This window comes from Mus musculus, chromosome 1 (genome assembly GCF_000001635.26).
Source record: "Mus musculus strain C57BL/6J chromosome 1, GRCm38.p6 C57BL/6J".
NCBI classification, from domain to species: Eukaryota; Metazoa; Chordata; class Mammalia; order Rodentia; family Muridae; genus Mus; species Mus musculus.
In genome coordinates, this window is record NC_000067.6 from 141,255,365 (window position 1) to 141,282,117 (window position 26,753).

The following is a 26,753-nucleotide window of genomic DNA, read 5'->3' on the forward strand; positions in this document are numbered from 1 at the left end:
ACCTTCTCAATATGGCCACAACTCCTAATAGTGCCACTTCCCATGGACCAACCATATTCAAATCACCATGAAGATCATTGATGTGATTCCAAGTATGTATATAATCTTGTCTTTGTTGGGTGTGTGTTCAGTTTTTTTGTTTGTTTGTTTTGAATGCCATCTTTGGATCTTAGGAAACTATGGTGGCTATGTGTTACAACACGAGGTATTTTAATGGCGGAGCTCTGGGTCAAAACGTATCTCACATAGGAGACAGTGGATTCGACCACTAGGCTTGGAAGCTAGGGGTTTTTATAGAAAAGGAGTGGGGCTGGGGGAGGAATTGGCACGGTTTCACATAATTGGTCCATTTAAACATCAGGAGCCTGTTAACATTTAACTTAGGTCAGAGGGGTGGGAGATAGGGAGGCAATGGGCCTGCCCGGGCATGTCTGGTCTGTTCTGCTATGTTCTCAGCCCCAGGTTTCAAAGCTCACAAACAACTCTTTGGGCTATTTGACATACATTACATGAATCACAGGTCTCAAGTTTTATTTCCTTTCAGTTCCTTCTGTCCATCCCCTTCTTGACTCCAGAGTGTCAAGGGTCCTCTTTTCTTTCACCCAATTCCTGCCTCTTCAAACCCTCTAAAGCCTAGGCTCCTATTTTTCCTTCAGCAAAAATGCCCTTTTAGCATGACTGTGTCCTGAACCCACTTGATGCTCTTACCTGTTAGTTGCTGTGCTGTTGTGAAGAGTTGGGGCTCTTCATCAGCACTCAGCCTGGGGCTTCCCATTCTTGTCTGGAGACTAGAGACACTGGTGTGTGTATTTGGTCTCTGAACAGCTCTTTTGGGTCCCTCCTGTAAAGCCTGAACCACACTGGCTCTGGCTGCCTCACTGCCTACTTTTATTGCTATTCCCAATGCCTACCTATCGACCCAGGCAGAGGCTGAGTTCACAGGGATTTTAGTTGGATAGCCAGGGGTTTGGGCCTACCTGGCCGCACCTGACTGTTTCACAGAAGGCTGCAGAAGGCTCTGTGGAGCTCAAAGGAAGGTGTTGTGTTCTATTCGTAATTCTTGGGTGTACTAACTGGGGGTTTCCCCACTAGGTTCTTTCAGGACCACCAGGGCTACAGAAAGTTCAACTGTTCCCAGAATCCCCAGTTTCCACTTCCTGCCCAGCCAAGGCCCCAAGTGGCCACCTTTGTTTACAGGGGTGTTCAGAGGAAGTAGCTGGTCTTCATGTAATCAGACATCTTCTTCAGTTCCTCAACGCAGGCCACAAAGTCCTTCAGGTTTAGGAAGGCATCCAGGCACGTGGGTTCGAATATAAGGTGCCTGTCCAGGATATCGTAAGCAAGGAAATCTACGAAAGTAATCTTTTCACTAACAAACCATGTCCGCTTGCCCAGGAACTGTGAGGAGAGCTGCACCAAGTATTCTGCCTTCAGTTTCTCAAAGTCTGGGCTGTAACAGACTCTACCCAGTTGACTGGAGACATCCATAACCTGGTTCTTCAGAATTTCCACACGACTCTTCTCTTCTGTCTCCCCACACAGGTTGTTCTTTCGGGCAGTATAGCGCAGGATGGCATTGCTCTGGGTGATTTTGTGTGACCCATCAATTAAGTAAGGCAAATTGAAAAATTCCAGGCCCAGTTTGAATTCACTCAGCCATTGGCTTCTGTCATATTTGGGAGGGTCTCTCATGGTGTATCTCTTCTCCTCATAGCATGAGTCTGTATATTCCAGGAGCAGCCAAATAGCGTGAGCCAGCCCATGAATATCCCAGTAACACAGTGTCATAGGCATGATGCTGGTGCCTGAGACTGAGTTCACCGGCCTGCCTGTGAGCAGCTTCTTAACTTCAAATTTTTAGAAGTTAAATAGGATATCTAAATTAAACAAAATAATATAAATATAATAAAGCTCAATTAGGAAGTATAGCTCTAAAATGAAATCTGATAATTATTAATTTATTACCTACGAGTTACTGCTTTTATTATTTACTTTTATATGTTCTTTATGGATAATTCATCCGAGTTTGAGTGATGAGAAAATGTTAAGTCTTATGGGGGGAAAAAGATAAAGATAATTAGAAAATATCATAGAACTCAAAAAGATTTTATGGCTATGGAAAAATAAAAACATAAACTTGTTTGAAGAATTCTATATAAATTAAGTCAAGTTTAAAATAAAGATTATAACAGCCCCTGCACTAAAAGTATCTGCTTAAGTCTATGCACAGGAGATGATGTGGTATACCAGAAAGAACCATGTTAGCAATGATCTCCTTGGGTAATTATCTCAGATTCTTCTTTCATTTCAAATAATAAATAGTACTGACTATCTAATTCTTCTAAAGTTTTCCTTAGAGCATCTCACTTAGAAGAGATCTTGCACTCTGCTGCAATTATAGAATCCCTGGGAGCTGTTCTTCTGAGCTGGCAGGACAGCTCCTACAGGCAGTCAGGCAGAATCAGCAGAGGGCCACCTACTGCTAAGCACTACATCAAAACGTGACAAAGTGAAACAATTTTTTTCCGTATTCATACATTTTCTGCCACACAGAGAAGGACAATACCAGTTGGTGGTTATTTCTCTCCATTTGTAGAGATAAAACATTAAAAATGTGATTAGATCAGATACTGTTTTATACAGATCAAATCTCTTTAAGCCACCCTGAGTACTTATTCAGATAATACAACATTAAATCTTCCATGTAACTATGTACCATTACATCATGTGTTTTACTTTATTTGTTACTTATAGTGTTGAGAGAGGCTTAGATATTATTGTACAAATGTCAGTAATACATAACCTTAATAGGTTGTAGAATGAGTACTAGCTGTTATTCTCAAGGACTCACATAATGCTTTGAATTTTAATCATGCAGATTAGCTAATGTTTAACTCTAACATAACATGTATATGTTTCAGACACATATTTATCATTTCTACAAAATTAATGCACTGATTTTATAAGAAAAATTGTGAAGCATTATTCAACATTTTCTAAGTTAGAGTAAAACTTTGCTCAGTATTATTATGCAAAGCTAATTCAGATGCAATTTTTGTAGATATATCCCTGACACAGTAAATGAACTTATTTACACATAATAGCATGCTAATATATGCAATATTCAGACTTTGATTTACTGATATTAGTGCTGTTTAGTAACAAAACATATTTAGAAAAAATTTATTGTGCTTCATTCCACTATTATTTTCTTGTTAAATTTGTCTTAGAGATACTTGATGTACAATGCACATTTAACATAATTCAAGGAGACATTCTATGAACATTTATATAATTTTCACAAAATTATGAATTCAAAAAAGTCGTGAAGTAGAAATTATTACCTAGTTTTACTATGAACTAGCCAATCTACATCACATGCATGATTTCAAGATGCAAACCCCTGCTTAAAATTAGAAATGAGAGCTTCTTCACTAATTTTAGTCTACAGAATATGCTCAATACATAGTCTGAAATTTAAAGTGCTTTCAAATATTATATTATGAATTCAAAGAAGACTGTGCTTAGAAATATTTTATAGCTTATGTTTTGTACTGAACTTCATAGAATATTAAGTGTTGGTTTCAAATATTTATGTCTTTCAACTTTTGGAGAATATAAGCCATGTATAAAATGCAATACAAAAAATAAAATCAATATGTTATTATATTGGGTACTTAATTGGAAATATATTCATATTTTGGCTACATTTATAGTAGAGTAGTATATTGTTATAATGACTATAATTAGAACTAACATATTGTCTATTTAAGAAGAAAGGATTGTTTAGTATCATCTACTGAACCTAAGTTCAGAAATTTCTGATGGAGAACCCATAAACTTGGAAGCCATGATCATAATGAAAGCCATTTCTACAGGTTATTTCTTTTAGCTTGTTTGGATAACTGGGCTCTAGCTGTGTACTCTCTATGCTCAAGTATTTTCATGTCTCCATGTTTACCTATAACTTCCAGATGTATATCTGCTTACTTGATTCATTTATATTTTCAAATAACCATTCAATTATCTTTGATTACAGAAAAATTATTGCATCTGTATCCAGCTCAGCTCAAAGCTTATTTTCAATGGCACAGTCTCTCTAAAGAAAGACAGCAGAGATGCTGTGACCTACAAGGAAATATGACTCAGCTCCCAGTTTTTTCTGTTGTAATATTTGTTTACAAAATCCCATCAACTTCTCTATGATAGCCACATCTCTGGCAGGAATCAAAGATGATTGCTATTCTCTAAAAATTAGCAGCTTTCTGCATTTACATCTACTGATTATCATTTCTCTCCATAAAGGCCACTAAAACCTATTGCTGATGACAAGAAGTGCTTGCTGACAGGAACCTAGTATGGCTGTCCCCAGAGGGGCTCTGCTAGCACCTGACTAATATGGATGCAAATGTTCACAGACAACCAACAAATGGAGCCCTGGAAACCCAATGGAAGAGGTAGGAGAAGGACTGAAGTCAGTGAAGAAGATTGCAACCCCATAGGAAGAACAATATCAACTTACTGGACCACTCAGAGCTCACAGGGCCTAAGCCATCACCCAAAGATTATACATGGAGGGATCCATGCTTCCAGCTACATATGTAGCAAAGGGTGGCATTATCTGGCATCAATTAGAGGGGAGGCCCTTGGTCCTGTGATGGTTTGATGTCCCATAGTAGGGAGATACTAAATTGATGAGGCAGGTATGGGTGAGTATGTGGAGGAACACCCTCATAGAGTCAAAGGTGTTAGGGATGGAATGGGTGGCTTGAGAGAGGAAAGTGGATAGAGGGACAATATTTGAAATGTAAACTAACCAGATACCCCAGAGATCTCAAGGACTAAATCATCAACCAAACAATACACATGGAAGGACGCACAGTTCCAGCTGAAGATGTAGTAGAGGATAGCCTTATCTGGCATCAATGAGAGGAGAGGTCCTTTGCTCAATGTCCTAGTGTAGGAGAATGCCAAGGATGGTGAGGCAAGAGTACATGTGTAGGTTGGGGAGCACCCTCACAGAAGCAGCATGGAGGAGGGTGGAATGGGGTTTTAGGTGTGGATACTGGGAAGGGGGATAACATTTGAAATGTAAATAACCAATACAAAATTAAAAAAAAACCAAGAAATATAAATAAATAAAATAATCAACCAAAAAGAGAATTGTTCACCAACCCAAATAATATTGGGCATTTTAGACCAATGGATCAATGGATCAAAGCAACTCATAGTGAGAGTTCTAGTTCAATGCTTTGGGGACATATGAATTGAAATATACAAAAGGAAAACAATGGGAAGACTAGGAATCTACCATATATATAATTGGCTGCTATGAACATATATATATATATATATATGGCTGCTATGAACATAGTGGAGCATGTGCCCTTGTTATACGTTGGAGAATCTTTAAATTATATGCTCAGGAGTGTTATAGCAGGGTCCTTGGGGAGTACCATGTCCAATTTTCTGAGGAATCGCCAAACTGATTTTTCGAGCAGTTGTACCTGCTTGCAATCCCAACAGCAATGGAGGAGTCTTCCTCTTTCTCCACATTCTTGCCAGCATCTCTTGTCACCTGAGTTTTTTATCTTAGTCATTCTGACTGGTGTGAGGTGGCATCTCAAGTTTATTTTGATTTGCATTTCCCTGATGAGTAAGTATGTTGAACATTTTTTTTTAGATGTTTCTCAGCCATTCAATATTCCCCAGTTGAGAATTCTTTGTTTGGCTTTGTACCCCATTTTAAATAGAATTATTTGGTTATCTGGAGTCTAACTACTTGAGTTCTTTGTATTAGCCCACTATGGGATATAGGATTGGTAAAGATCTTTTCCTAATGTGTTGGTTGCTATTTTGTCTTATTGACAGTGTCCTTTTCCCTATGAAAGCTTTACAATTTTGTGATTTCCCATTTGTCCATTGTTGATCTTTGAGCATAAGCCATTGGTATTCTGTTCAGAAAAATTTTCCCACATTGTTGAGGCTCTTAACCACTTTCTCTTCTATTTGGTTCAGTTTGTCCAGTTTTATGTGGAGGTCCTTAATTCATTTGGACTTCAGCTTTGTAGAAGGAGATAAAAATGGATAGATTTCCACATGCTGACCTCCAGTTGAATCAGCCCCAGCTTTTGAAAATAGTCTCTTTTTTTCCACTGGATGGTTTAAGCTCCTTTGTCAAAGATCATGTGACCATATGTGTGGGGGGTTCATTTCTGGGCTTTAATACTATTCCAATAATCTACCTGCCTGTCTCTGTACCAATACCATGCAGCTTTTTGCTTTTGATTTTTCACTAATGATATAAAATACAGCTTGAGTTCAGGAATGACAATTATCCCAGAAGTTCTTTTATTATTAAAAATAATAATAAAAAAAATACTAGGGTGTTTTTTGTATTCTAAGTGAATTTGCAAATTGCACTTTCTCCCTCTTTAAAGAATTGAGTTGGAGACAAGTCCCTTCCGCTCGACTCGAGACTCGAGCCCCGGGCTACCTTGCCAGCAGAGTCTTGCCCAACACCCGCAAGGGTCCACACGGGACTCCCCACGGGACCCTAAGACCTCTGGTGAGTGGATCACAGTGCCTGCCCCAATCCAATCGCGCGGAACTTGAGACTGCGGTACATAGGGAAGCAGGCTACCCGGGCCTGATCTGGGGCACAAGTCCCTTCCGCTCGACTCGTGACTCGAGCCCCGGGCTATCTTGCCAGCAGAGTCTTGCCCAACACCCGCAAGGGTCCACACGGGACTCCCCACGGGACCCTAAGACCTCTGGTGAGTGGACCACAGCGCCTGCCCCAATCCAATCGCGCGGAACTCGAGACAGCGGTACATAGGGAAGCAGGCTACCCGGGCCTGATCTGGGGCACAAGTCCCTTCCGCTCGACTCGAGACTCGAGCCCCGGGCTACCTTGACAGCAGAGTCTTGCCCAACACCCGCAAGGGCCCACACGGGACTCCCCACGGGACCCTAAGACCTCTGGTGAGTGGAACACAGCGCCTACCCCAATCCAATCGCGTGGAACTTGAGACTGCAGTACATAGGGAAGCAGGCTACCCGGGCTTGATCTGGGGCACAAACCCCTTCCACTCCACTCGAGCCCCGGCTACCTTGCCAGCTGAGTCGCCTGACACCCGCAAGGGCCCACACAGGATTCCACACGTGAACCTAAGACCTCTAGTGAGTGGAACACAACTTCTGCCAGGAGTCTGGTTCGAACACCAGATATCTGGGTACCTGCCTTGCAAGAAGAGAGCTTGCCTGCAGAGAATACTCTGCCCACTGAAACTAAGGAGAGTGCTACCCTCCAGGTCTGCTCATAGAGGCTAACAGAGTCACCTGAAGAACAAGCTCTTAACAGTGACAACTAAAACAGCTAGCTTCAGAGATTACCAGATGGCGAAAGGCAAGCGTAAGAATCCTACTAACAGAAATCAAGACCACTCACCATCATCAGAACGCAGCACTTCCACCCCACCTAGTCCTGGGCACCCCAACGCAACCGAAAATCTAGACCCAGATTTAAAAACATTTCTCATGATGATGATAGAGGACATCAAGAAGGACTTTCATAAGTCACTTAAAGATTTACAGGAGAGCACTGCTAAAGAGTTACAGGCTCTTAAAGAAAAGCAGGAAAACACAGCCAAACAGGTGATGGAAATGAACAAAACCATACTAGAACTAAAAGGGGAAGTAGACACAATAAAGAAAACCCAAAGCGAGGCAACGCTGGAGATAGAAACCCTAGGAAAGAGATCTGGAACCATAGATGCGAGCATCAGCAACAGAATACAAGAAATGGAAGAGAGAATCTCAGGTGCAGAAGATTCCATAGAGAACATCGACACAACAGTCAAAGAAAATACAAAATGCAAAAGGATCCTAACTCAAAACATCCAGGTAATCCAGGACACAATGAGAAGACCAAACCTACGGATAATAGGAATTGATGAGAATGAAGATTTTCAACTTAAAGGGCCAGCTAATATCTTCAACAAAATAATAGAAGAAAACTTCCCAAACATAAAAAAAAGAGATGCCCATGATCATACAAGAAGCATACAGAACTCCAAATAGACTGGACCAGAAAAGAAATTCCTCCTGACACATAATAATCAGAACAACAAATGCACTAAATAAAGATAGAATATTAAATGCAGTAAGGGAGAAAGGTCAAGTAACATATAAAGGAAGGCCTATCAGAATTACACCAGACTTTTCACCAGAGACTATGAAAGCCAGAAGAGCCTGGACAGATGTTATACAGACACTAAGAGAACACAAATGCCAGCCCAGGCTACTATACCCGGCCAAACTCTCAATTACCATAGATGGAGAAACCAAAGTATTCCACGACAAAACCAAGTTCACACAATATCTTTCCACGAATCCAGCCCTTCAAAGGATAATAACAGAAAAGAAGCAATACAAGGACGGAAATCACGCCCTAGAACAACCAAGAAAGTAATCATTCAACAAACCAAAAAGAAGACAGCCACAAGAACAGAATGCCAACTCTAACAACAAAAATAAAATGGAGCAACAATTACTTTTCCTTAATATCTCTTAATATCAATGGACTCAATTCCCCAATAAAAAGACATAGACTAACAGACTGGCTACACAAACAGGACCCAACATTCTGCTGCTTACAGGAAACCCATCTCAGGGAAAAAGACAGACACTACCTCAGAGTGAAAGGCTGGAAAACAATTTTCCAAGCAAATGGACTGAAGAAACAAGCTGGAGTAGCCATTTTAATATCGGATAAAATCGACTTCCAACCCAAAGTTATCAAAAAAGACAAGGAGGGACACTTCATACTCATCAAAGGTAAAATCCTCCAAGAGGAACCCTCAATTCTGAATATCTACGCTTCAAATGCAAGGGCAGCCACATTCATTAGAGACACTTTAGTAAAGCTCAAAGCATACATTGCACCTCACACAATAATAGTGGGAGACTTCAACACACCACTTTCTTCAAAGGACAGATCGTGGAAACAGAAACTAAACAGGGACACAGTGAAACTAACAGAAGTTATGAAACAAATGGACCTGACAGATATCTACAGAACATTTTATCCTAAAACAAAAGGATATACCTTCTTCTCAGCACCTCACGGGACCTTCTCCAAAATTGACCATATAATTGGTCACAAAACAGGCCTCAATAGATACAAAAATATTGAAATTGTCCCATGTATCCTATCAGACCACCATGGCCTAAGACTGATCTTCAATAACAACATAAATAATGGAAAGCCAACATTCACGTGGAAACTGAATAACACTCTTCTCAATGATACCTTGGTCAAGGAAGGAATAAAGAAAGAAATTAAAGACTTTTTAGAGTTTAATGAAAATGAAGCCACAACGTACCCAAACCTATGGGACACAATGAAAGCATTTCTAAGAGGGAAACTCATAGCGCTGAGTGCCTCCAAGAAGAAACGGGAGACAGCACATACTAGCAGCTTGACAACACATCTAAAAGCCCTAGAAAAAAAGGAAGGAAATTCACCCAAGAGGAGTAGACGGCAGGAAATAATCAAACTCAGGGGTGAAATCAACCAAGTGGAAACAAGAAGAACTATTCAAAGAATTAACCAAACGAGGAGTTGGTTCTTTGAGAAAATCAACAAGATAGATAAACCCTTAGCTAGACTCACTAAAGGGCACAGGGACAAAATCTTAATTAACAAAATCAGAAATGAAAAGGGAGACATAACAACAGATCCTGAAGAAATCCAAAACACCATCAGATCCTTCTACAAAAGGCTATACTCAACAAAACTGGAAAACCTGGACGAAATGGACAAATTTCTGGACAGATACCAGGTACCAAAGTTGAATCAGGATCAAGTTGACCATCTAAACAGTCCCATATCACCTAAAGAAATAGAAGCAGTTATTAATAGTCTCCCAACCAAAAAAAGCCCAGGACCAGATGGGTTTAGTGCAGAGTTCTATCAGACCTTCAAAGAAGATCTAATTCCAATTCTGCACAAACTATTTCACAAAATAGAAGTAGAAGGTACTCTACCCAACTCATTTTATGAAGCCACTATTACTCTGATACCTAAACCACAGAAAGATCCAACAAAGATAGAGAACTTCAGACCAATTTCTCTTATGAATATCGATGCAAAAATCCTCAATAAAATTCTCGCTAACCGAATCCAAGAACACATTAAAGCAATCATCCATCCTGACCAAGTAGGTTTTATTCCAGGGATGCAGGGATGGTTTAATATACGAAAATCCATCAATGTAATCCATTATATAAACAAACTCAAAGACAAAAACCACATGATCATCTCGTTAGATGCAGAAAAAGCATTTGACAAGATCCAACACCCATTCATGATAAAAGTTTTGGAAAGATCAGGAATTCAAGGCCCATACCTAAACATGATAAAAGCAATCTACAGCAAACCAGTAGCCAACATCAAAGTAAATGGAGAGAAGCTGGAAGCAATCCCACTTAAATCAGGGACTAGACAAGGCTGCCCACTTTCTCCCTACCTTTTCAACATAGTACTTGAAGTATTAGCCAGAGCAATTCGACAACAAAAGGAGATCAAGGGGATACAAATTGGAAAAGAGGAAGTCAAAATATCACTTTTTGCAGATGATATGATAGTATATATAAGTGACCCTAAAAATTCTACCAGAGAACTCCTAAACCTGATAAACAGCTTCGGTGAAGTAGCTGGATATAAAATAAACTCAAACAAGTCAATGGCCTTTCTCTATACAAAGAATAAACAGGCTGAGAAAGAAATTAGGGAAACAACACCCTTCTCAATAGTCACAAATAATATAAAATATCTTGGCGTGACTCTAACTAAGGAGGTGAAAGATCTGTATGATAAAAACTTCAAATCTCTGAAGAAAGAAATTAAAGAAGATCTCAGAAGATGGAAAGATCTCCCATGCTCATGGATTGGCAGGATCAACATTGTAAAAATGGCTATCTTGCCAAAAGCAATCTACAGATTCAATGCAATCCCCATCAAAATTCCAACTCAATTCTTCAACGAATTGGAAGGAGCAATTTGCAAATTTGTCTGGAATAACAAAAAACCTAGGATAGCAAAAAGTCTTCTCAAGGATAAAAGAACTTCTGGCGGAATCACCATGCCAGACCTAAAGCTTTACTACAGAGCAATTGTGATAAAAACTGCATGGTACTGGTATAGAGACAGACAAGTAGACCAATGGAATAGAATTGAAGATCCAGAAATGAACCCACACACCTATGGTCACTTGATCTTCGACAAGGGAGCTAAAACCATCCAGTGGAAGAAAGACAGCATTTTCAACAATTGGTGCTGGCACAACTGGTTGTTATCGTGTAGAAGAATGCGAATCGATCCATACTTATCTCCTTGTACTAAGGTCAAATCTAAGTGGATCAAGGAACTTCACATAAAACCAGAGACACTGAAACTTATAGAGGAGAAAGTGGGGAAAAGCCTTGAAGATATGGGCACAGGGGAAAAATTCCTGAACAGAACAGCAATGGCTTGTGCTGTAAGATCGAGAATCGACAAATGGGACCTAATGAAACTCCAAAGTTTCTGCAAGGCAAAAGACACCGTCAATAAGACAAAAAGGCCACCAACAGATTGGGAAAGGATCTTTACCTATCCTAAATCAGATAGGGGACTAATATCCAACATATATAAAGAACTCAAGAAGGTGGACTCCAGAAAATCAAATAACCCCATTAAAAAATGGGGCTCAGAACTGAACAAAGAATTCTCACCTGAGGAATACCGAATGGCAGAGAAGCACTTGAAAAAATGTTCAACATCCTTAATCATCAGGGAAATGCAAATCAAAACAACCCTGAGATTCCACCTCACAACAGTCAGAATGGCTAAGATCAAAAATTCAGGTGACAGCAGATGCTGGCGAGGATGTGGAGAAAGAGGAACACTCCTCCATTGTTGGTGGGAGTGCAGGCTTGTACAACCACTCTGGAAATCAGTCTGGCGGTTCCTCAGAAAACTGGACATAGTACTACCGGAGGATCCAGCAATACCTCTCCTGGGCATATATCCAGAAGATGCCCCAACAGGTAAGAAGGACACATGCTCCACTATGTTCATAGCAGCCTTATTTATAATAGCCAGAAGCTGGAAAGAACCTAGATGCCCCTCAACAGAGGAATGGATACAGAAAATGTGGTACATCTACACAATGGAGTACTACTCAGCTATTAAAAGAATGAATTTATGAAATTCCTAGCCAAATGGATGGACCTGGAGGGCATCATCCTGAGTGAGGTAACACATTCACAAAGAAACTCACACAATATGTATTCACTGATAAGTGGATATTAGCCCCAAACCTAGGATACCCAAGATATAAGATATAATTTGCTAAACACATGAAACTCAAGGAGAATGAAGACTGAAGTGTGGACACTATGCCCCTCCTTAGATTTGGGAATAAAACACTCATGGAAGGAGTTACAGAGACGGAGTTTGGAGCTGAGATGAAAGGATGGACCATGTAGAGACTGCCATAGCCAGGGATCCACCCCATAATCAGCATCCAAACGCTGACACCATTGCATACACTAGCAAGATTTTATTGAAAGGACGCAGATGTAGCTGTCTCTTGTGAGACTATGCCGGGGCCCAGCAAACACAGAAGAGGATGCTCACAGTCAGCTAATGGATGGATCATAGGGCTCCCAATGGAGGAGCTAGAGAAAGTAGCCAAGGAGCTAAAGGGATCTGCAACCCTATAGGTGGAACAACATTATGAGCTAACCAGTACCCCGGAGCTCTTGACTCTAGCTGCATATATATCAAAAGATGGCCTAGTCGGCCATCACTGGAAAGAGAGGCCCATTGGACTTGCAAACTTTATATGCCCCAGTACAGGGGAATACCAGGGCCAAAAAGGGGGAGTGGGTGGGCAGGGGAGTGGGGGTGGGTGGATATGGGGGACTTTTGGTATAGCATTGGAAATGTAAATGAGTTAAATACCTAATAAAAAAAAAAAAAAAAGAATTGAGTTGGAAATTTGATGTGGATTGCATTGAATCTGTAGACTGCTTTAAGCAAGATGGCCATTTTTACTACATTAATCCTGCCCATCAATTAGCTTGGGAGATCTTTCCATCTTCTGAGATCTTCTTTAATTTCTTTCTTCAGAGACTTGAAGTTCTTGTCATATAAATATTTCACTTGCTTATTTAGTGTCACCCCAAGGTGTTTTATAGTACTTGTAACTATAGTGAAGTGTGTCATTCCCCTAATTACTTTCTCAGTCTGTTTATCCTTTGAGTAGAGAAAGGCTCCTGATTTTTTGAGATGATATTATATCCAACCACTTTGATGAAGTTTTGTTTTGTTTTGTTTTTTAATCAGGCTTAGAAATTCTCTGGTGGAATTTTTGGGGTAACTGAACTATCCCATCATATCATCTACAAATAGCAATATTTTGACTTCGTCTTTTCCAATTTGTATCCCTTTGTTCTCCATTTGTTATGTAACTACTCTGACTAGGACTTCTGAAAGTACCATATTGAAGAGGTAGGGAGAGAGTGGGCAACCTTGTCTAGTCCCTGATTTTAGGGGGATTGCTTCAAGTGTCTCCAGTTAGTTTGAAGTTGACTACTGGTTTGCTGTATATTGTTTTTACTATATTTAGGATGGGCCTTGAATTTTTGATATTTACAAGACTTTTACTATGAAATGGTTTTGAATTTTGTCAAATGCTTTCTCAGCATCTAATGAGATGATCATGTGTTTGTTTGTTTTTTCTTTCCTTTGACTTTGTTTATATATTGGATTAAGTTGATAGATTTCCTTATATTGAACCATAGAAAAAAAACTGGCTGGTGTTCCTTCTGTTTCTATTTTGTGCAATAGTTTGAAGAGTATTGGTATTAGGTCTGTTAATGTCTGAAGGAATTCTGCACTAAATCTACCTGGTCCTGTGTTTTGTTTGTTTCTTTGTTTGCTTCTTTCTTTGTTTGTTTGTGTTTTGTTTGTGAGAATTTCAATGACTGTTTCTATTTCTTTCTGGTTATGGGATTGTTTCAATGGTTTAATCTTATCCTGATTTAAATTTGGTACCTGGTATCTGTCAAGAAAATTGTCCATTTCATCTAGATTTTCCAGTTTTGTTGAGTATATGCTTTTGTAGAAGGACCTGATGATTTTTTGGATTTCCTCAGTTTCTATTGTTATGTCTCCCTTTTCATTTCTGATTTTGTTTATTTGTATACTTTCTCTGTACCCTCTGGTTAGTCTGGCAAAGGGTTTATCTATCTTGTTGATTTTCTCAAAGAACCAAAGAACCAGCTCAGGTTTTATTTTTTGTTTGCATGTTTGTTTGATTGATTCTTTGTATACTTATTTGTTTCTACTTGGTTGACTTCAGCCGTGAGTTTGATTATTGCTGTGGTCTACTTCTCTTGGGTGTATTTCCTTCTTTTTCTTCTAGAGATTTCAGGTGTGCTGTCAAGATGCTAGTGTATGTTCTGTCCAGTTTCATTTTGGAGGCACTCAGAACTTTGAATTTTCCTCTCTGTACTGCTTTCATTGTGTCACATAAGTATGGATATGTTGTGCCTTCATTTTCACTAATTTCTAAATAGTCTTCCATTTCCTTATTTATTCCTTGATCATTGGAATAAATTTAATATTTCTTAGAGAGCAGGAGGTGGGGCTGATCCTTAGCCCTCTGTGTACCTTTCCTGCCAGAGGAGAGCTTGCCTCCAGGAAGGGTGTGATCCTGGGACTTGGGGCAGATCACCATTTTCTCTTTGGTGACTCTTTAAGGCAGGTCCACTCAGGAATGCACAGGCCACACAAGCATCTGGGACAGGGTCCTATGGGCCTACATCTGCACCCAAGAGGTGGAGCTGTTCTACAGTCCTCTGTGTACTGGTCTTTCCAGGAGAGAGCTGGTCTCCCAGGAGTGCTGACACAGGCTTACAGTCTCACAGGAGGAACAAGATCCAGCCAGAGACAGCAAGAACATCTAGCACAATAGAAGAACATCTTGCACCCGGTGGTGAAAAGCAAATGCAAGAATCTTACCAACAGAAACCAAGATTTCCTGGATGTTTTATGTTACAAGCTTTTTTGCATTGTGCATTTTCTTTGACTGTTGTTTCAGTGTGTTCCAAGGTATCTTCTGCCCCTGTGATTCTCTCTTCTATCTCTTGTATTCTGTTGGTGATGTTTGAATTTATGACTCCTGATCTCTTTCCTAGATTTTCTATCTCCAAGGTTGTCTCCCTTTGTGTTTTCTTTATTGGTTCTACTTCCATTTTTAGATCCTGTCTGGTTTTGTTCAATTTCTTCAAGTATTTGGTTGTGTTTTCCTGTAATTCTTCAAGGGAATTTTGTGTTTCCTCTTTAAGGGTTTCTAGTCGTTTACTTGTGTCCTCTTGTATTTCTTTAAGGGTGTTATATCTGACCTTTTTAAAGTCCTCTATCATCCTCATGAGATGTAAATTTTAAATCTGAATCTTTCTTTTTCAGTGTGTTTGGGCATCCAGGACTTGCAGTAGTGGGAGTACTGGGTTCTAATTTATGCCAATTACCCTTGCTTTCTGTTGCTTATATTCTTGTGCTTGCTTCTAGCCATCTGGTTATCTCTGGTGTCAGTTGGTCTTGCTGTCTCTGCCGGGAACCTGTCTCTCCTGTGAGCCTGTGAGACTGTGATCTCAGGTATGTCAACAGTCCTGGGGACCAGTTCTCTCAGGGAGGGATTTGGGTGTAGAGAGCTTTGTCACAGGGTTAGCACCATGGTGCTGATGGAAACCAGAAGAATCCTGTTTCTGGTTTTGCTCTGACTCCTGTGTCCTGTGGTATCCTTGCAGGTTCCTCTTTGGCCATTTATTGGAACAAAAGTGTTGTTTGCCACCTTTGAACTTAGGAGTGACAGAACTCCTGGGAGACCTGCAACAGCCATTCTTATTTATTTACTTACTTATTTTGGATTTTTTGAGACAGAGTTTCTCTGTATAATTCTGGCTGTCCTGGAACTCACTTTGTAGACCAGGCTGGCCTCGAAACTCAGAAATCAACCTCCCTCTGCCTCTGCCTCTGCCTCCTGAGTGCTGGGATTAAAGTTGTGCATCACCACACCCAGCCTGCCATTCTTAATATAATGAGGTAATTCATACTTTTCTTTAGATTTGCATTTTCTTTGATAAGTAGTTTTCATTCTGTTCATAATTTTTATGACTTATTTTCAGCACTGTTCAGACTATTATTATATGTTTTTTAAAGCAGTATTTGCTTTATTTATAGTTAAAATTGAATTTTTTTTACATCCTGGTATTAACCAGTTACCAGAAACATGTGCAAATGTTTGACTCTGTTGCTTAGATTTTTTTTTGTTCAATATTATAGATGTTCCAATTCCAATTCAAAATTCTTTTAACTGAATGTGATTTTGTTTGTCTATTTTTCTTTCATTTCTATTTTGGGTCTTTCTTTGTTTCTTTCTTTGTCTCTTTGCTTCTTTCTTTCTTTCTTTCTTTCTTTCTTTCTTTCTTCCTTTCTTTCTTTCTTTCTTTCTTTCTTTCTTTCTTTCTTTCTTCCTTTCCTTCTGGATAACCTTGCCCATACAATATCATAATATTTTTTGCTTTGTAGTTCATTACAGGTATTTCTTAACTTGAGCCGTTTAATTTTGAGTTATTTTTGTAACAGATAAGAGACAGTTGTAAATCCATTTGCACTGAATATACATCACTGCTTAATACTTTATTGGAAAGACTGTTCTTTATTGTATGTTACAGGGTGCTGAAGGAACAGATATTTTCCCTAAGTACTATGTTTTTTCCAATTTTTTTTTGTGAACTTGTGTGTTATAAGCACACCATGCATTGATCATTGCAGTGTCAGAGTATGGAAACTCCTTCAAGTTCATATTTAACTAATGATGCATAATTGCTATCTTTAAGGTTACCAGCTATGAAGTGCCACAGTAATATGTCACCACATAATGTACTTTTATGAATTTTTGAAGCAGAAAAGTGACAAAAGAAGATTTGCCATCTCTCCACCTCTAAAAGCAACACATTCTTGTGACTGTTCAAACATCACTCAGACATTAATAAGAACAGCCAATATTGACACTGGAGGTATTAGAGAAAGATGAGTATTTCATATTTCTCTAACTTGGAGCATTTTATAAAGATTCTATATCTCTTGTGTAGGATAAATCATTTCAAAGTTTATGGTGGTGTTTTGTAAGATTCACAGTAATAAATAACAATAATAGAAGGAAAATAATGTATTCATTTAACTTCCTGTCAAATAAACATTGAAAACCTGGATATACTTTGGTTACTTTAATAAAATGGTGAAGAATTTGGAATGCATTTTTTAAATAAATGCAGATATGAGTATATTCAAGTTTTCTAGACTATTCATTAAGCAAATGGTGTTGAACATGTATGTATGCAGAGACATGGTATATAAAAATAATATTTTTTAAAAGTCCCTAATAAACTTTTTTTTGGTTTTTGTTTGTTTGTTTGTTTGTTTGTTCGAGACAGGGTCTCTTTATGTAACTCTGGCTGTCCTGGAACTCACTTTGTAGACCAGGCTGGCTTCGAACTCAGAAATCCACCTGCCTCTGCCTCCCAAGTGCTAGGATTAAAGGTGTGCACCACCATGCCCGGCCAAATAAACTATTTTATGGTAGGATAAAAATAGTTATGTAAAGTTGTCAAAGCTTTTTAATGAGGTAGATTTTTGTGCCTGTAAAATTGTTAGATAGGAATTTTCAGTTGTCTTCCAGCTACAAATTAGTATGATCAACTACTATACTGAAGCCAAGAGGTAAGTGTGGGTACAGCTGTGTTAAGAAGTACTTTGAAGATATGGGGAAGAGATAATCACTTAATATGCAAAATTAAAATACAACTTCTTTGCTGATATTATTTATTCTATAAGGAACTAGCTGATAACAGTTCATATGTTTTGGGATGTGAATAGTTCAGAAGTTGATTAGTTAAAGCATGAGTTTATATCACTATGGTAGTTCAGTGATTCCTTTTGTACACTGGTGTTAATTAGTTTTCCCTAGGAGACATTCTACTTGGAATGAGTTTGTTCTTAAATGATTGACTTACAAATGCAAGGGAATGATTACATTCATTCTACAATGATGTTTAAAAAGAACAGGAACAAAGAGACAAAAGTGTATTATCTGAATCTGAATCTTTGTGTTATTAAAGTATATGGGATCTGCAAATTACATTCCTGACTTTATTAGAAAGTTCAGATCTCACTGATACTGTGAGAGTGGAAGCCATCAGAAGGGTTCTACTTGCTCACATTTGAAATGGAAATAAAAAATCTTACTCATAGGACCTATATTCCATTCAAGATTCAGAGTCAGATTATTAAATTTAGAAATGAAGTGTTTGATACCTACGTTCCGTGACAAGTAAGATTAATTATAGTAATCATTATAATTCTTCATAACTTAAAATGACACAATCAAGTTAACTAATTAATAATGAACTGTGTGATATATGTGACATTATATTTTCACTTCTAGAAGACAAATTCCACATACAGCAGTGTACCACTAGTGATTAGTAGAACTACTTCACTGAAGAAACTCTGACTACAATTCTGTAGATAGAAAGATAGAAAAAGAACAAGCATATGTAAAATTACTCACTTTGAAAGAAAATTTATCATTGTATATCATTGAAATATAATTTGTTATTAAATTCAACAAAATATTATGTTAAGCATGAAATATACAGAAAGAATGTAACAATTTTAAATTATGGTTGACATCCAAATGTATCATATATAAGTGATTAGATCAGGAATATGATATTAAATATAAGATTCATGGAGGTGCACATTTTTCTAGTTGAAAGCAAGTCAGTACACTGTGCTTGGGTCAGAGAATACAGAGAAATAAACCTGATACTGACTTGAAATGTTCTTCGATATTGGATAGCTTTGATAATGAAAGAACGTACTGAACATGCTTCTGGGAAAGGCAGTCATCAATAGCCTTCTTACCCACTTGGGACCACTTGGAAGTGCAATAAAGACTGACCTAGCAAGTTATATACATTGTTAAAATAATGACACTATTGTTAAGATGTCAGCCAACTCATTTTTAAGATTGTGTTTATGGCCTGTTCTACAGGATTGAATTTATGCTTGGTACTGTAATACTATGTAACAACTCATATCTTCAGAGACCATAAGCCCTAGGGTAGACTTTAGTACTGTGATTTTGGTAAATAGATACAGTATCAAGTTGCCTTTGAAATAATCATCTTTATACATGTAATGCATTCTTCTGTCATTATCAGAGAAAATTTTGCTTTGCGATAGATGGAAGCTAATACAAAGATTCACATTAGGTCAAAGAATAAGAGATGGTAGACTTAAGAGAAAAGAATGCAACATCTATGTCATTCTCTGTTTCCCAGGAACCATGTAACATTGTGGAAAGAGGAACAGAAAGGCTGGGATAGCCAGAGTTTAAGGAAGTAATAATAAACAGTATCTTATCTTATAGTTATTAGAAGGGTGTTGAACTCATAAACTCAAGGCAGCTGTAATAGCCCTCACATGATCTGAACATGACAGTCAAAATTCCAATATGCATAAAGGAAAGTTCACATGGACCCAAGAGCAACTGAGGAGCAATTAGCAATCGATAGCTTCTGGGAGTGTGGGAGACTATTTTCTTCATGATTGTGGTCACAGGTATGTCAGGTATCCTTCAATGAATGGTCCTAAACTCATGGGATGCACCAATAGGACTTAATGCTTTATTAATTAAGCAAATTTTAAAAAAAGAAAATCTGAATTTCAGAAGAAAATGTTATTGTTGGATCTAGAAGAAGTTGGATGATGGAGAGGGAGTGAATATAAACAAAACACATTGTGCACATGTATAAAATTTTTAAATAATAGCAATGCATGTGTTGTTAGGTAGATAGCACAGGCAGAAACTAGATGTTTCCCATTTATTGAACATGATCATGAACGTCAGAATGAGTACTAGAAAAACTTCTATTATTATTATTATTATTTATTAGGTATTTTCTTCATTTACATTTCCAATGCTATCCCAAAAGTCTCCCAAAGCCCCCCCCCACTCCCTACCAAACCGCTCCCACTTCTTGGCCCTGCCATTCCCCTATACTGAGGCATATAAAGGTTGCAAGACCAATGGGCCACTCTTTAAACTGATGGCCAACTAGGCTATCTTCTGATACATATGCAGCTAGAGACACGAGCTCTGGGGGGTACTGGTTAGTTCATATTGTTGTTCCACCTATAGAGTTGCAGATCCCTTTAGCTTGTTGGGTACTTTCTCTAACTCCTCCATTGGGGGCCCTTTGATCCATCCAATAGCTGACTGTGGGCATCCACTTCTCTGTTTGCTAGGCCCTGGCATAGTCTCACAAGACACAGCTATACCAGGGTCCTTTCAGCAAAATATTCTTAGTTTATGCAATGGTGTCAGTGTTTAGAGGCTGATTATGGGATGGATCCCGGGTACGGCAGTCTCTAGATGGTCCATTCTTTGGTCTCAGCTCCAAACATTGTATCTGTAACTCCTTCCATGGGTATTTTGTTCCCAATTCTAAGAAGGGTCTAAGTGTCCACTATTTGGTCTACTTTCTTCTTGAGTTTCATGTGTTTTGAAAATTGTATCTTATATCTTGGGTATTCTAAGTTTCTGGGCTAATATCCACTTATCAGTAAGTACATATCATGTGAGTTCTTTTGTGATTGGGTTACCTCACTCAGGATGATGCCTTCCAGGTCCATCCATTTGCCTAGGAATTTCATAAATTCAATCTTTTTAATAGCTGAGTAGTACTCCATTGTGTAAATGTACCACAATTTCTGTATCCATTCCTCTGTTGAGGGGCATCTCGATTCTTTCCAGTGTCTGGCTATTATAAATAAGGTTGCTATGAACATAGTGGAGCGTGTGTCCTTCTTACCGGTTGGGACATCTTCTGGATATATGCCCAGGAGAGGTATTGTGGGATCCTCCAGTATTACTATGTCCAATTTTCTGAGGACCCGCCAGACTGATTTCCAGCGTGGTTGTACAAGGTTGCAATCCCACCAACAATGGAAGAGTCTTCCTCTTTCTCCACATCCATGCCAGCATCTGCTGTTACCTGAATTTTTGATCTTAGCCATTCTGACTGGTGTGAGGTAGAATCTCAGGGTTGCTTTGATTTGCATTCTCCTGATGATTAAGGATGCTGAACATTTTTTTAGGTCCTTCTCAGCCATTTGGAATTCCTCAGGTGAAAATTCTTTGTTTAGCTCTGAGTCCCATTTTTTAATGGGGTTATTTGATTTTCTGGAGTCCACCCCCTTCAGTTCTTTATATATATTGGATATTAGTCCCTTATCTGATTTAGGATAGGTAAAGATCCTTTCCCAATCTGTTGGTGGCCTCTTTGTTTTATTGATGGTGTCTTTTGCCTTACAGAAACTTTGCAATTTTATGCGGTCCCATTTGATGATTCTTGATCTTACAGCACAAGCCATTGCTATTCTATTCAGGAATTTTCCCACTGTGCCCATATCTTTGAGGCTTTTCCACACTTTGTCCTCTATAAGTTTTGCTGTCTCTGGTTTTATGTGGAGTTCCTTGATCCACTTAGATTTGATCTTAGTACAAGGAGATAGGAATGGATCAATTAACATTCTTCTACATGATAACTGTCAGTTGTGCCAGCACTATTTGTTGGTGTCTTTTTTCCACTGGATGGTTTTAGCTCCCTTGTCAAAGATCAAGTGACCATAGGTGTGTGAATTCATTTCTGGATTTTCAATTCTATTCCATTGGTCTACTTGTCTGTTGTTATACCAGTACCATGCAGTTTTTATCACAATTTCTTTGTAGTATGGCTCAGCCGTTAAAGGCTAGGCTCACAACCAAAAATTATTTTTCGAAACCTGCTTCAACATGTGTGTGTGTGTGTGTGTGTGTGTGTAACTTAGGTATGTTGTGCATGCATGTGAATATATGGATGTTTATGCAGCATACACACATGAAGTGGTCAGAGCATTGCTTTCAGTAGCTTCTTCTATGTCATTCACTATTCACTGCTCACTGAACCAGCAGCTCACTGATTTAACAATGCTGACTAGCCATTAAGCTTTCAGACTCTTCCTGTCTCTATTTTCCATGGTAAGGTTGCAAGGAAGCACTCTTATCCCTGGCCTTTTTCCCAGAGGTTGCCAATTCAAGCTTTAGATTTTATGCTTGAGATCAAATATTCTTACTAACTGAACCATATCCACAACCCTGATATGATTTTTAAAGGAAAAGGTGGAGGCTGCAGAAATGATGGCAGCTCTGACCAAATTGCAGATGCTACAGTCCTAAGTGGAGGAGCTAGAGAGCTAGGTGCAAAAAGACACATTCCCTCTGAAGCATGAAAAGAAATTCTCTAAAAGAACAAGCTTAAATTAAGGAAGTAACAGAAGAAAGAAAGAGTAAGAAAGATACTCATCTTGGGCATAGTTATATACAGTGTAAGAGGAAATGAAGTATACAAGAAGAAAGTGATGTAGACAGATAAAGTATGATGATAGATAGATGATACATATACAGACAGATAGATAATAGATAAATGATAGATACATAGATATTGATACATGCACATTCAGAGAGATGAAAGATAGATATATGGTAGATGAAAGATAGATACATGATAGAAATAGGTAAAGAGAGAGAGAGAGAGAGAGAGAGAGAGAGAAAGAGAAAGAGAGAGAATAGAATATTTTTGTGGTCAAAGAATAACAGACAAGAGCTCTGGGGTACTGGTTAGTTCATATTGTTGTTCCACCTATAGGGTTGCAGTTCCCTTTAGCTCCTTGGGTAATTTCTCTAGCTCCTCCATTGGGGGCCTTGTGATCCATCCAATAGCTGACTGTGAGCATCCACTTCTGTGTTTGCTAGGCCCCGGCATAGTCTCACAAGAGAGCTATATCTGGGTCCTTTCAGCAAAATCTTGCTAGTGTATGCAATGGTATCATCGTTTGGAAGCTGATTATGGGATGGATCCTTGCATATGGCAATCACTAAAGGGAACTGCAACCCTATAGGTGGAACAACAATATGAACTAACCAGTACCCCGGAGCTCTTGAATCTAGCTCCATATGTATCAAAAAGATGGCCTAGTCAGCCATCACTGCAAAGAGAGGCCCATTGGACTTGCAAACTTTATATGCCCCAGTACAGGAGAACCCCAGGGCCAAAAAGGGGGAGTGGTGGGTAGGGGGTTGGAGGGGTGGGTATGGGGGACTTTTGGGATAGCATTGAAAATGTAAACGAGGGAAATACCTAATAAAAAATAAATAAAAAAAAAGAATAACAGACATCTTCCTGAAGGTAGATAGTCATAGAGTATTTTTAACGATATCAAAATTAAATAGAATATAATAATTGAGTTCAGATAAAAGTAATTTACAATGAGCAAATTAAAATAAATAAATTTTTATTAAAACACTACAATAAAGTGTTCCCCATAAGGGCATTATATTATGAGGAGGTCATGATAGTCAACAGCAACAATTTTATATAAAAACAAAAATACACAGACATTTATTTATATGCATTTCTAACTTTTGTATAATAACATTTTTTCTATTTACTGCTAAAGGAATAACTTTTTGTAAGTAAATTATCATGTCATAAAAATAAATTTATGTTTATAATAAGTGAAATATTAGACCATTAAATTTCTTTTTTTGCATTAAATTGAAAACAAAAAAATAGGAATGATTTAAACATTTATTTAACTCTATTTCTGTCAGGGCTAAGCAATTTAATGCGTCACAAACATTCAGGTAATCACGACACACCTTAGAGACTGTGTTTAAATCTGTCATATCATATGGACAAATTTACTGAGTCTGTAGTCCTCAAATTTTCATTAAATGCAACAGAAGCCAGTATTAGAAAACAAGCATAAACTCTTCCTCCATATCCCCATTCTCTTGTTTTCTTTTTCTCTCTCTTTAACTCTTTCTCCCCAATGTATATATCCTACTGACTCAGGTTCCAAAGTGCTTAGATTACAAGTCTATGCCACCATGTCTGGCTTGTTCATCTACTATAAAAGAGCTGTCGAACATAGACTCTCTGATCTTTTTGGTCACAGTGCACTCATATATTGAGAAAAGAGGAAAGAATGTGTATTACTACAGTTATGAGTGTTGCTGCTTCCCATAAAACCAAAATCTACAACCAGAAAAAGTCCAGTCACATTAATCTTGTATGCAAGTATTTATCCCTGACCCCAGCAAAGTAGTGTTAAAAATAGAATGTTATTATTTTCTGGTACCACAAAAGCAAATAGTGTATGGATTTTGAGGACTGGGTTAGAAGTAATCAATGTTTTCAGCAGTACTGAAATGTTAAACCTACAGTTATACTGAGCAGGTTTTCCTTAGGAAGGGTTTATCAATTGCAAATAACTTTTTTAAGAATATTTTTATTTTTTATTAGATATTTTCTTTATTTACATTTCAAATGTTATCCCCTTTCCTAATTTCCCTTCTGACAATCTCCTATCCCCTCCCTCGCTGCTCCTCAACCCACCCACTCCCATTCCTGGCCCTGGCATTTCCCCTATACTGGGGCATAGAACCTTCACAGGACCTAGGGCCTCTTCTCCCATTGATGACCAACTAGGCCATCCTCTGCTACATATATGCAAATAGCTTTTAATTCTCTTAGTTAGAGGTGGAATATATTAAGCAACTTCAGTGTGTACTCATGTCTGTAGTAGATATCCAGTAGAATACAAAACAAACTCATCGGTATATTTTAGGTATTTATCTTCAGTGTTTGTGCAAAATGTTTCACATCGATATTTATGTACCTATAAACTATTAGAGCATATAGGCAGAAGATTATGTGTTTAATAAGTGTCATTTATCCATATCAGAACACACACAGACCTCACATAAATATTCATATAATGTGCTTGTCTTAGTTAGGGTTTTACTGCTGTGAACAGACACCATGGCCAAAGCAAGTCTTATAAAAACAACATTTAATTGGGGCTGGCTTACAGGTTCAGAGGTTCAGTCCATTATCATCAAGGTGGAAGCATGGCAGTATCCAGGCAGGCATGGCACAGGGGGAGCTGAGAGTTCTATGTCTTCATCCAAAGGCTGCTAGTGGAAGACTGACTTCCAGGCAACTAGGGTGGGGATATTATACCCACACCCACAGTGACACACCCATTCCAGCAGGTCACCTATTCCAACAAAGCCACACCTCACTAGTCCAAGGATATACAAACCATCATAGCACTCTACACATATATACAAACACATATAAACACAATCATTCATATGCATTCATATTATACATACTCAGACTTCTTTGCACACATACACATATGTATACACACATACTAAACATACTAAACACCTATAGACTAGCACACACACATATATGTACTCACATATTTATTGTTTTATGAAATATGAAAAATTAAAGAAAGAGTTTAGGAAAGCTCAGGCAAGGCCTACCTTGACAAAAATACAAAAACTTATATTGGCACAAAGACAGCCTCTTCAACTAATAGTGCTTGGAAAAACACATAGCTACATGTAGAAGAATGGAATCAGATTCATATATCTAATGTTGAACTGAAATAAAATCAAACAGTGTAAAACACTTTTAAGATGATCAGATCTGAAATTGTTGGTCTACTAGTGGCATAGCAAGAACTTTCTGAGAACTCTTCTAGTACACACAGAACAATAACAAGAGCTAAGGGGATTGCTAGAAATTAAAGGCTACCCACAAAGGAGCAGTCACTAGAATAAAAATTATGCTTACAGAAATAAAGGAAATATTTGGTGATTGTCAGGAGCCATAATAGGACAAGCTAATAACTAGCAGGTGATCTTCTTGAGATGGTCTGTTTTGGATTAATGTACCGCAGATGCAGATTTGCTCTTAAAGACAAGGACTTGAAAGAATTCATTTTAGGAAATATTTCTGCTATTAATATGTTTTTCCTGTTACTTTTAAACACATATAACAACCACCCCTTCGAGCAGATTCTGCAGATCTATGAAGATGTACTGTCATGTAGTGATGCTATATAAGCAAATAAAAGACTTCTCAATGATGATCCTATAAGAATTCCTAAAATTATATCAGTGATTATTAAGCTGTTTTATAATAGGACTGCTATTAGGTTCTTTTCTGATAATCAAAACTTCAGTGAGAACTTTGTCATTCTTCCATGTGTCACTAGTTAATTGCTCTTATATAGTACCCAGACTTTCTTCTACTCAGAGGACAGTTCAGGAGGTTGTAAAACAATTAACCAAAGGTCATAAAAGTGAACTAATGATTACTATAGGTTCTAGGAAAGAAGGTGAAATATTGATTTGGTTTAATCTAAACAAAACTTCACTAATAACTTAGTTATGGTTTCCTACTTTCAATGAACCTGTGGAGTTATGATAGGTGATGGATATTTAACCAGATAATTACTCCTAATGGATATGCATGTATACATTCTCTGTTGTAAACTTCAACTTCAATTTATTATTTGATTGTGTGTGTGTGTGTGTGTGTGTGTGTGTGTGTGTATGTTTGTGTGTGTGTAAACTTGTGATGGACTTTTTAACATGTAGTCATGTATTCTGAAAGATGTTTTAATGCTGAGGACAAGAAGAAGATAAAAACTGAGAAGAGAACAA

General features: G+C 38.2%; 2 pseudogenes; one reads left to right on the plus strand and one right to left on the minus strand.

Annotated features, from left to right (window-relative positions):
* On the plus strand, positions 545–1,037 carry Gm29700 (predicted gene, 29700; annotated as a pseudogene).
* On the minus strand, positions 1,106–1,842 carry Gm4845 (predicted gene 4845; annotated as a pseudogene).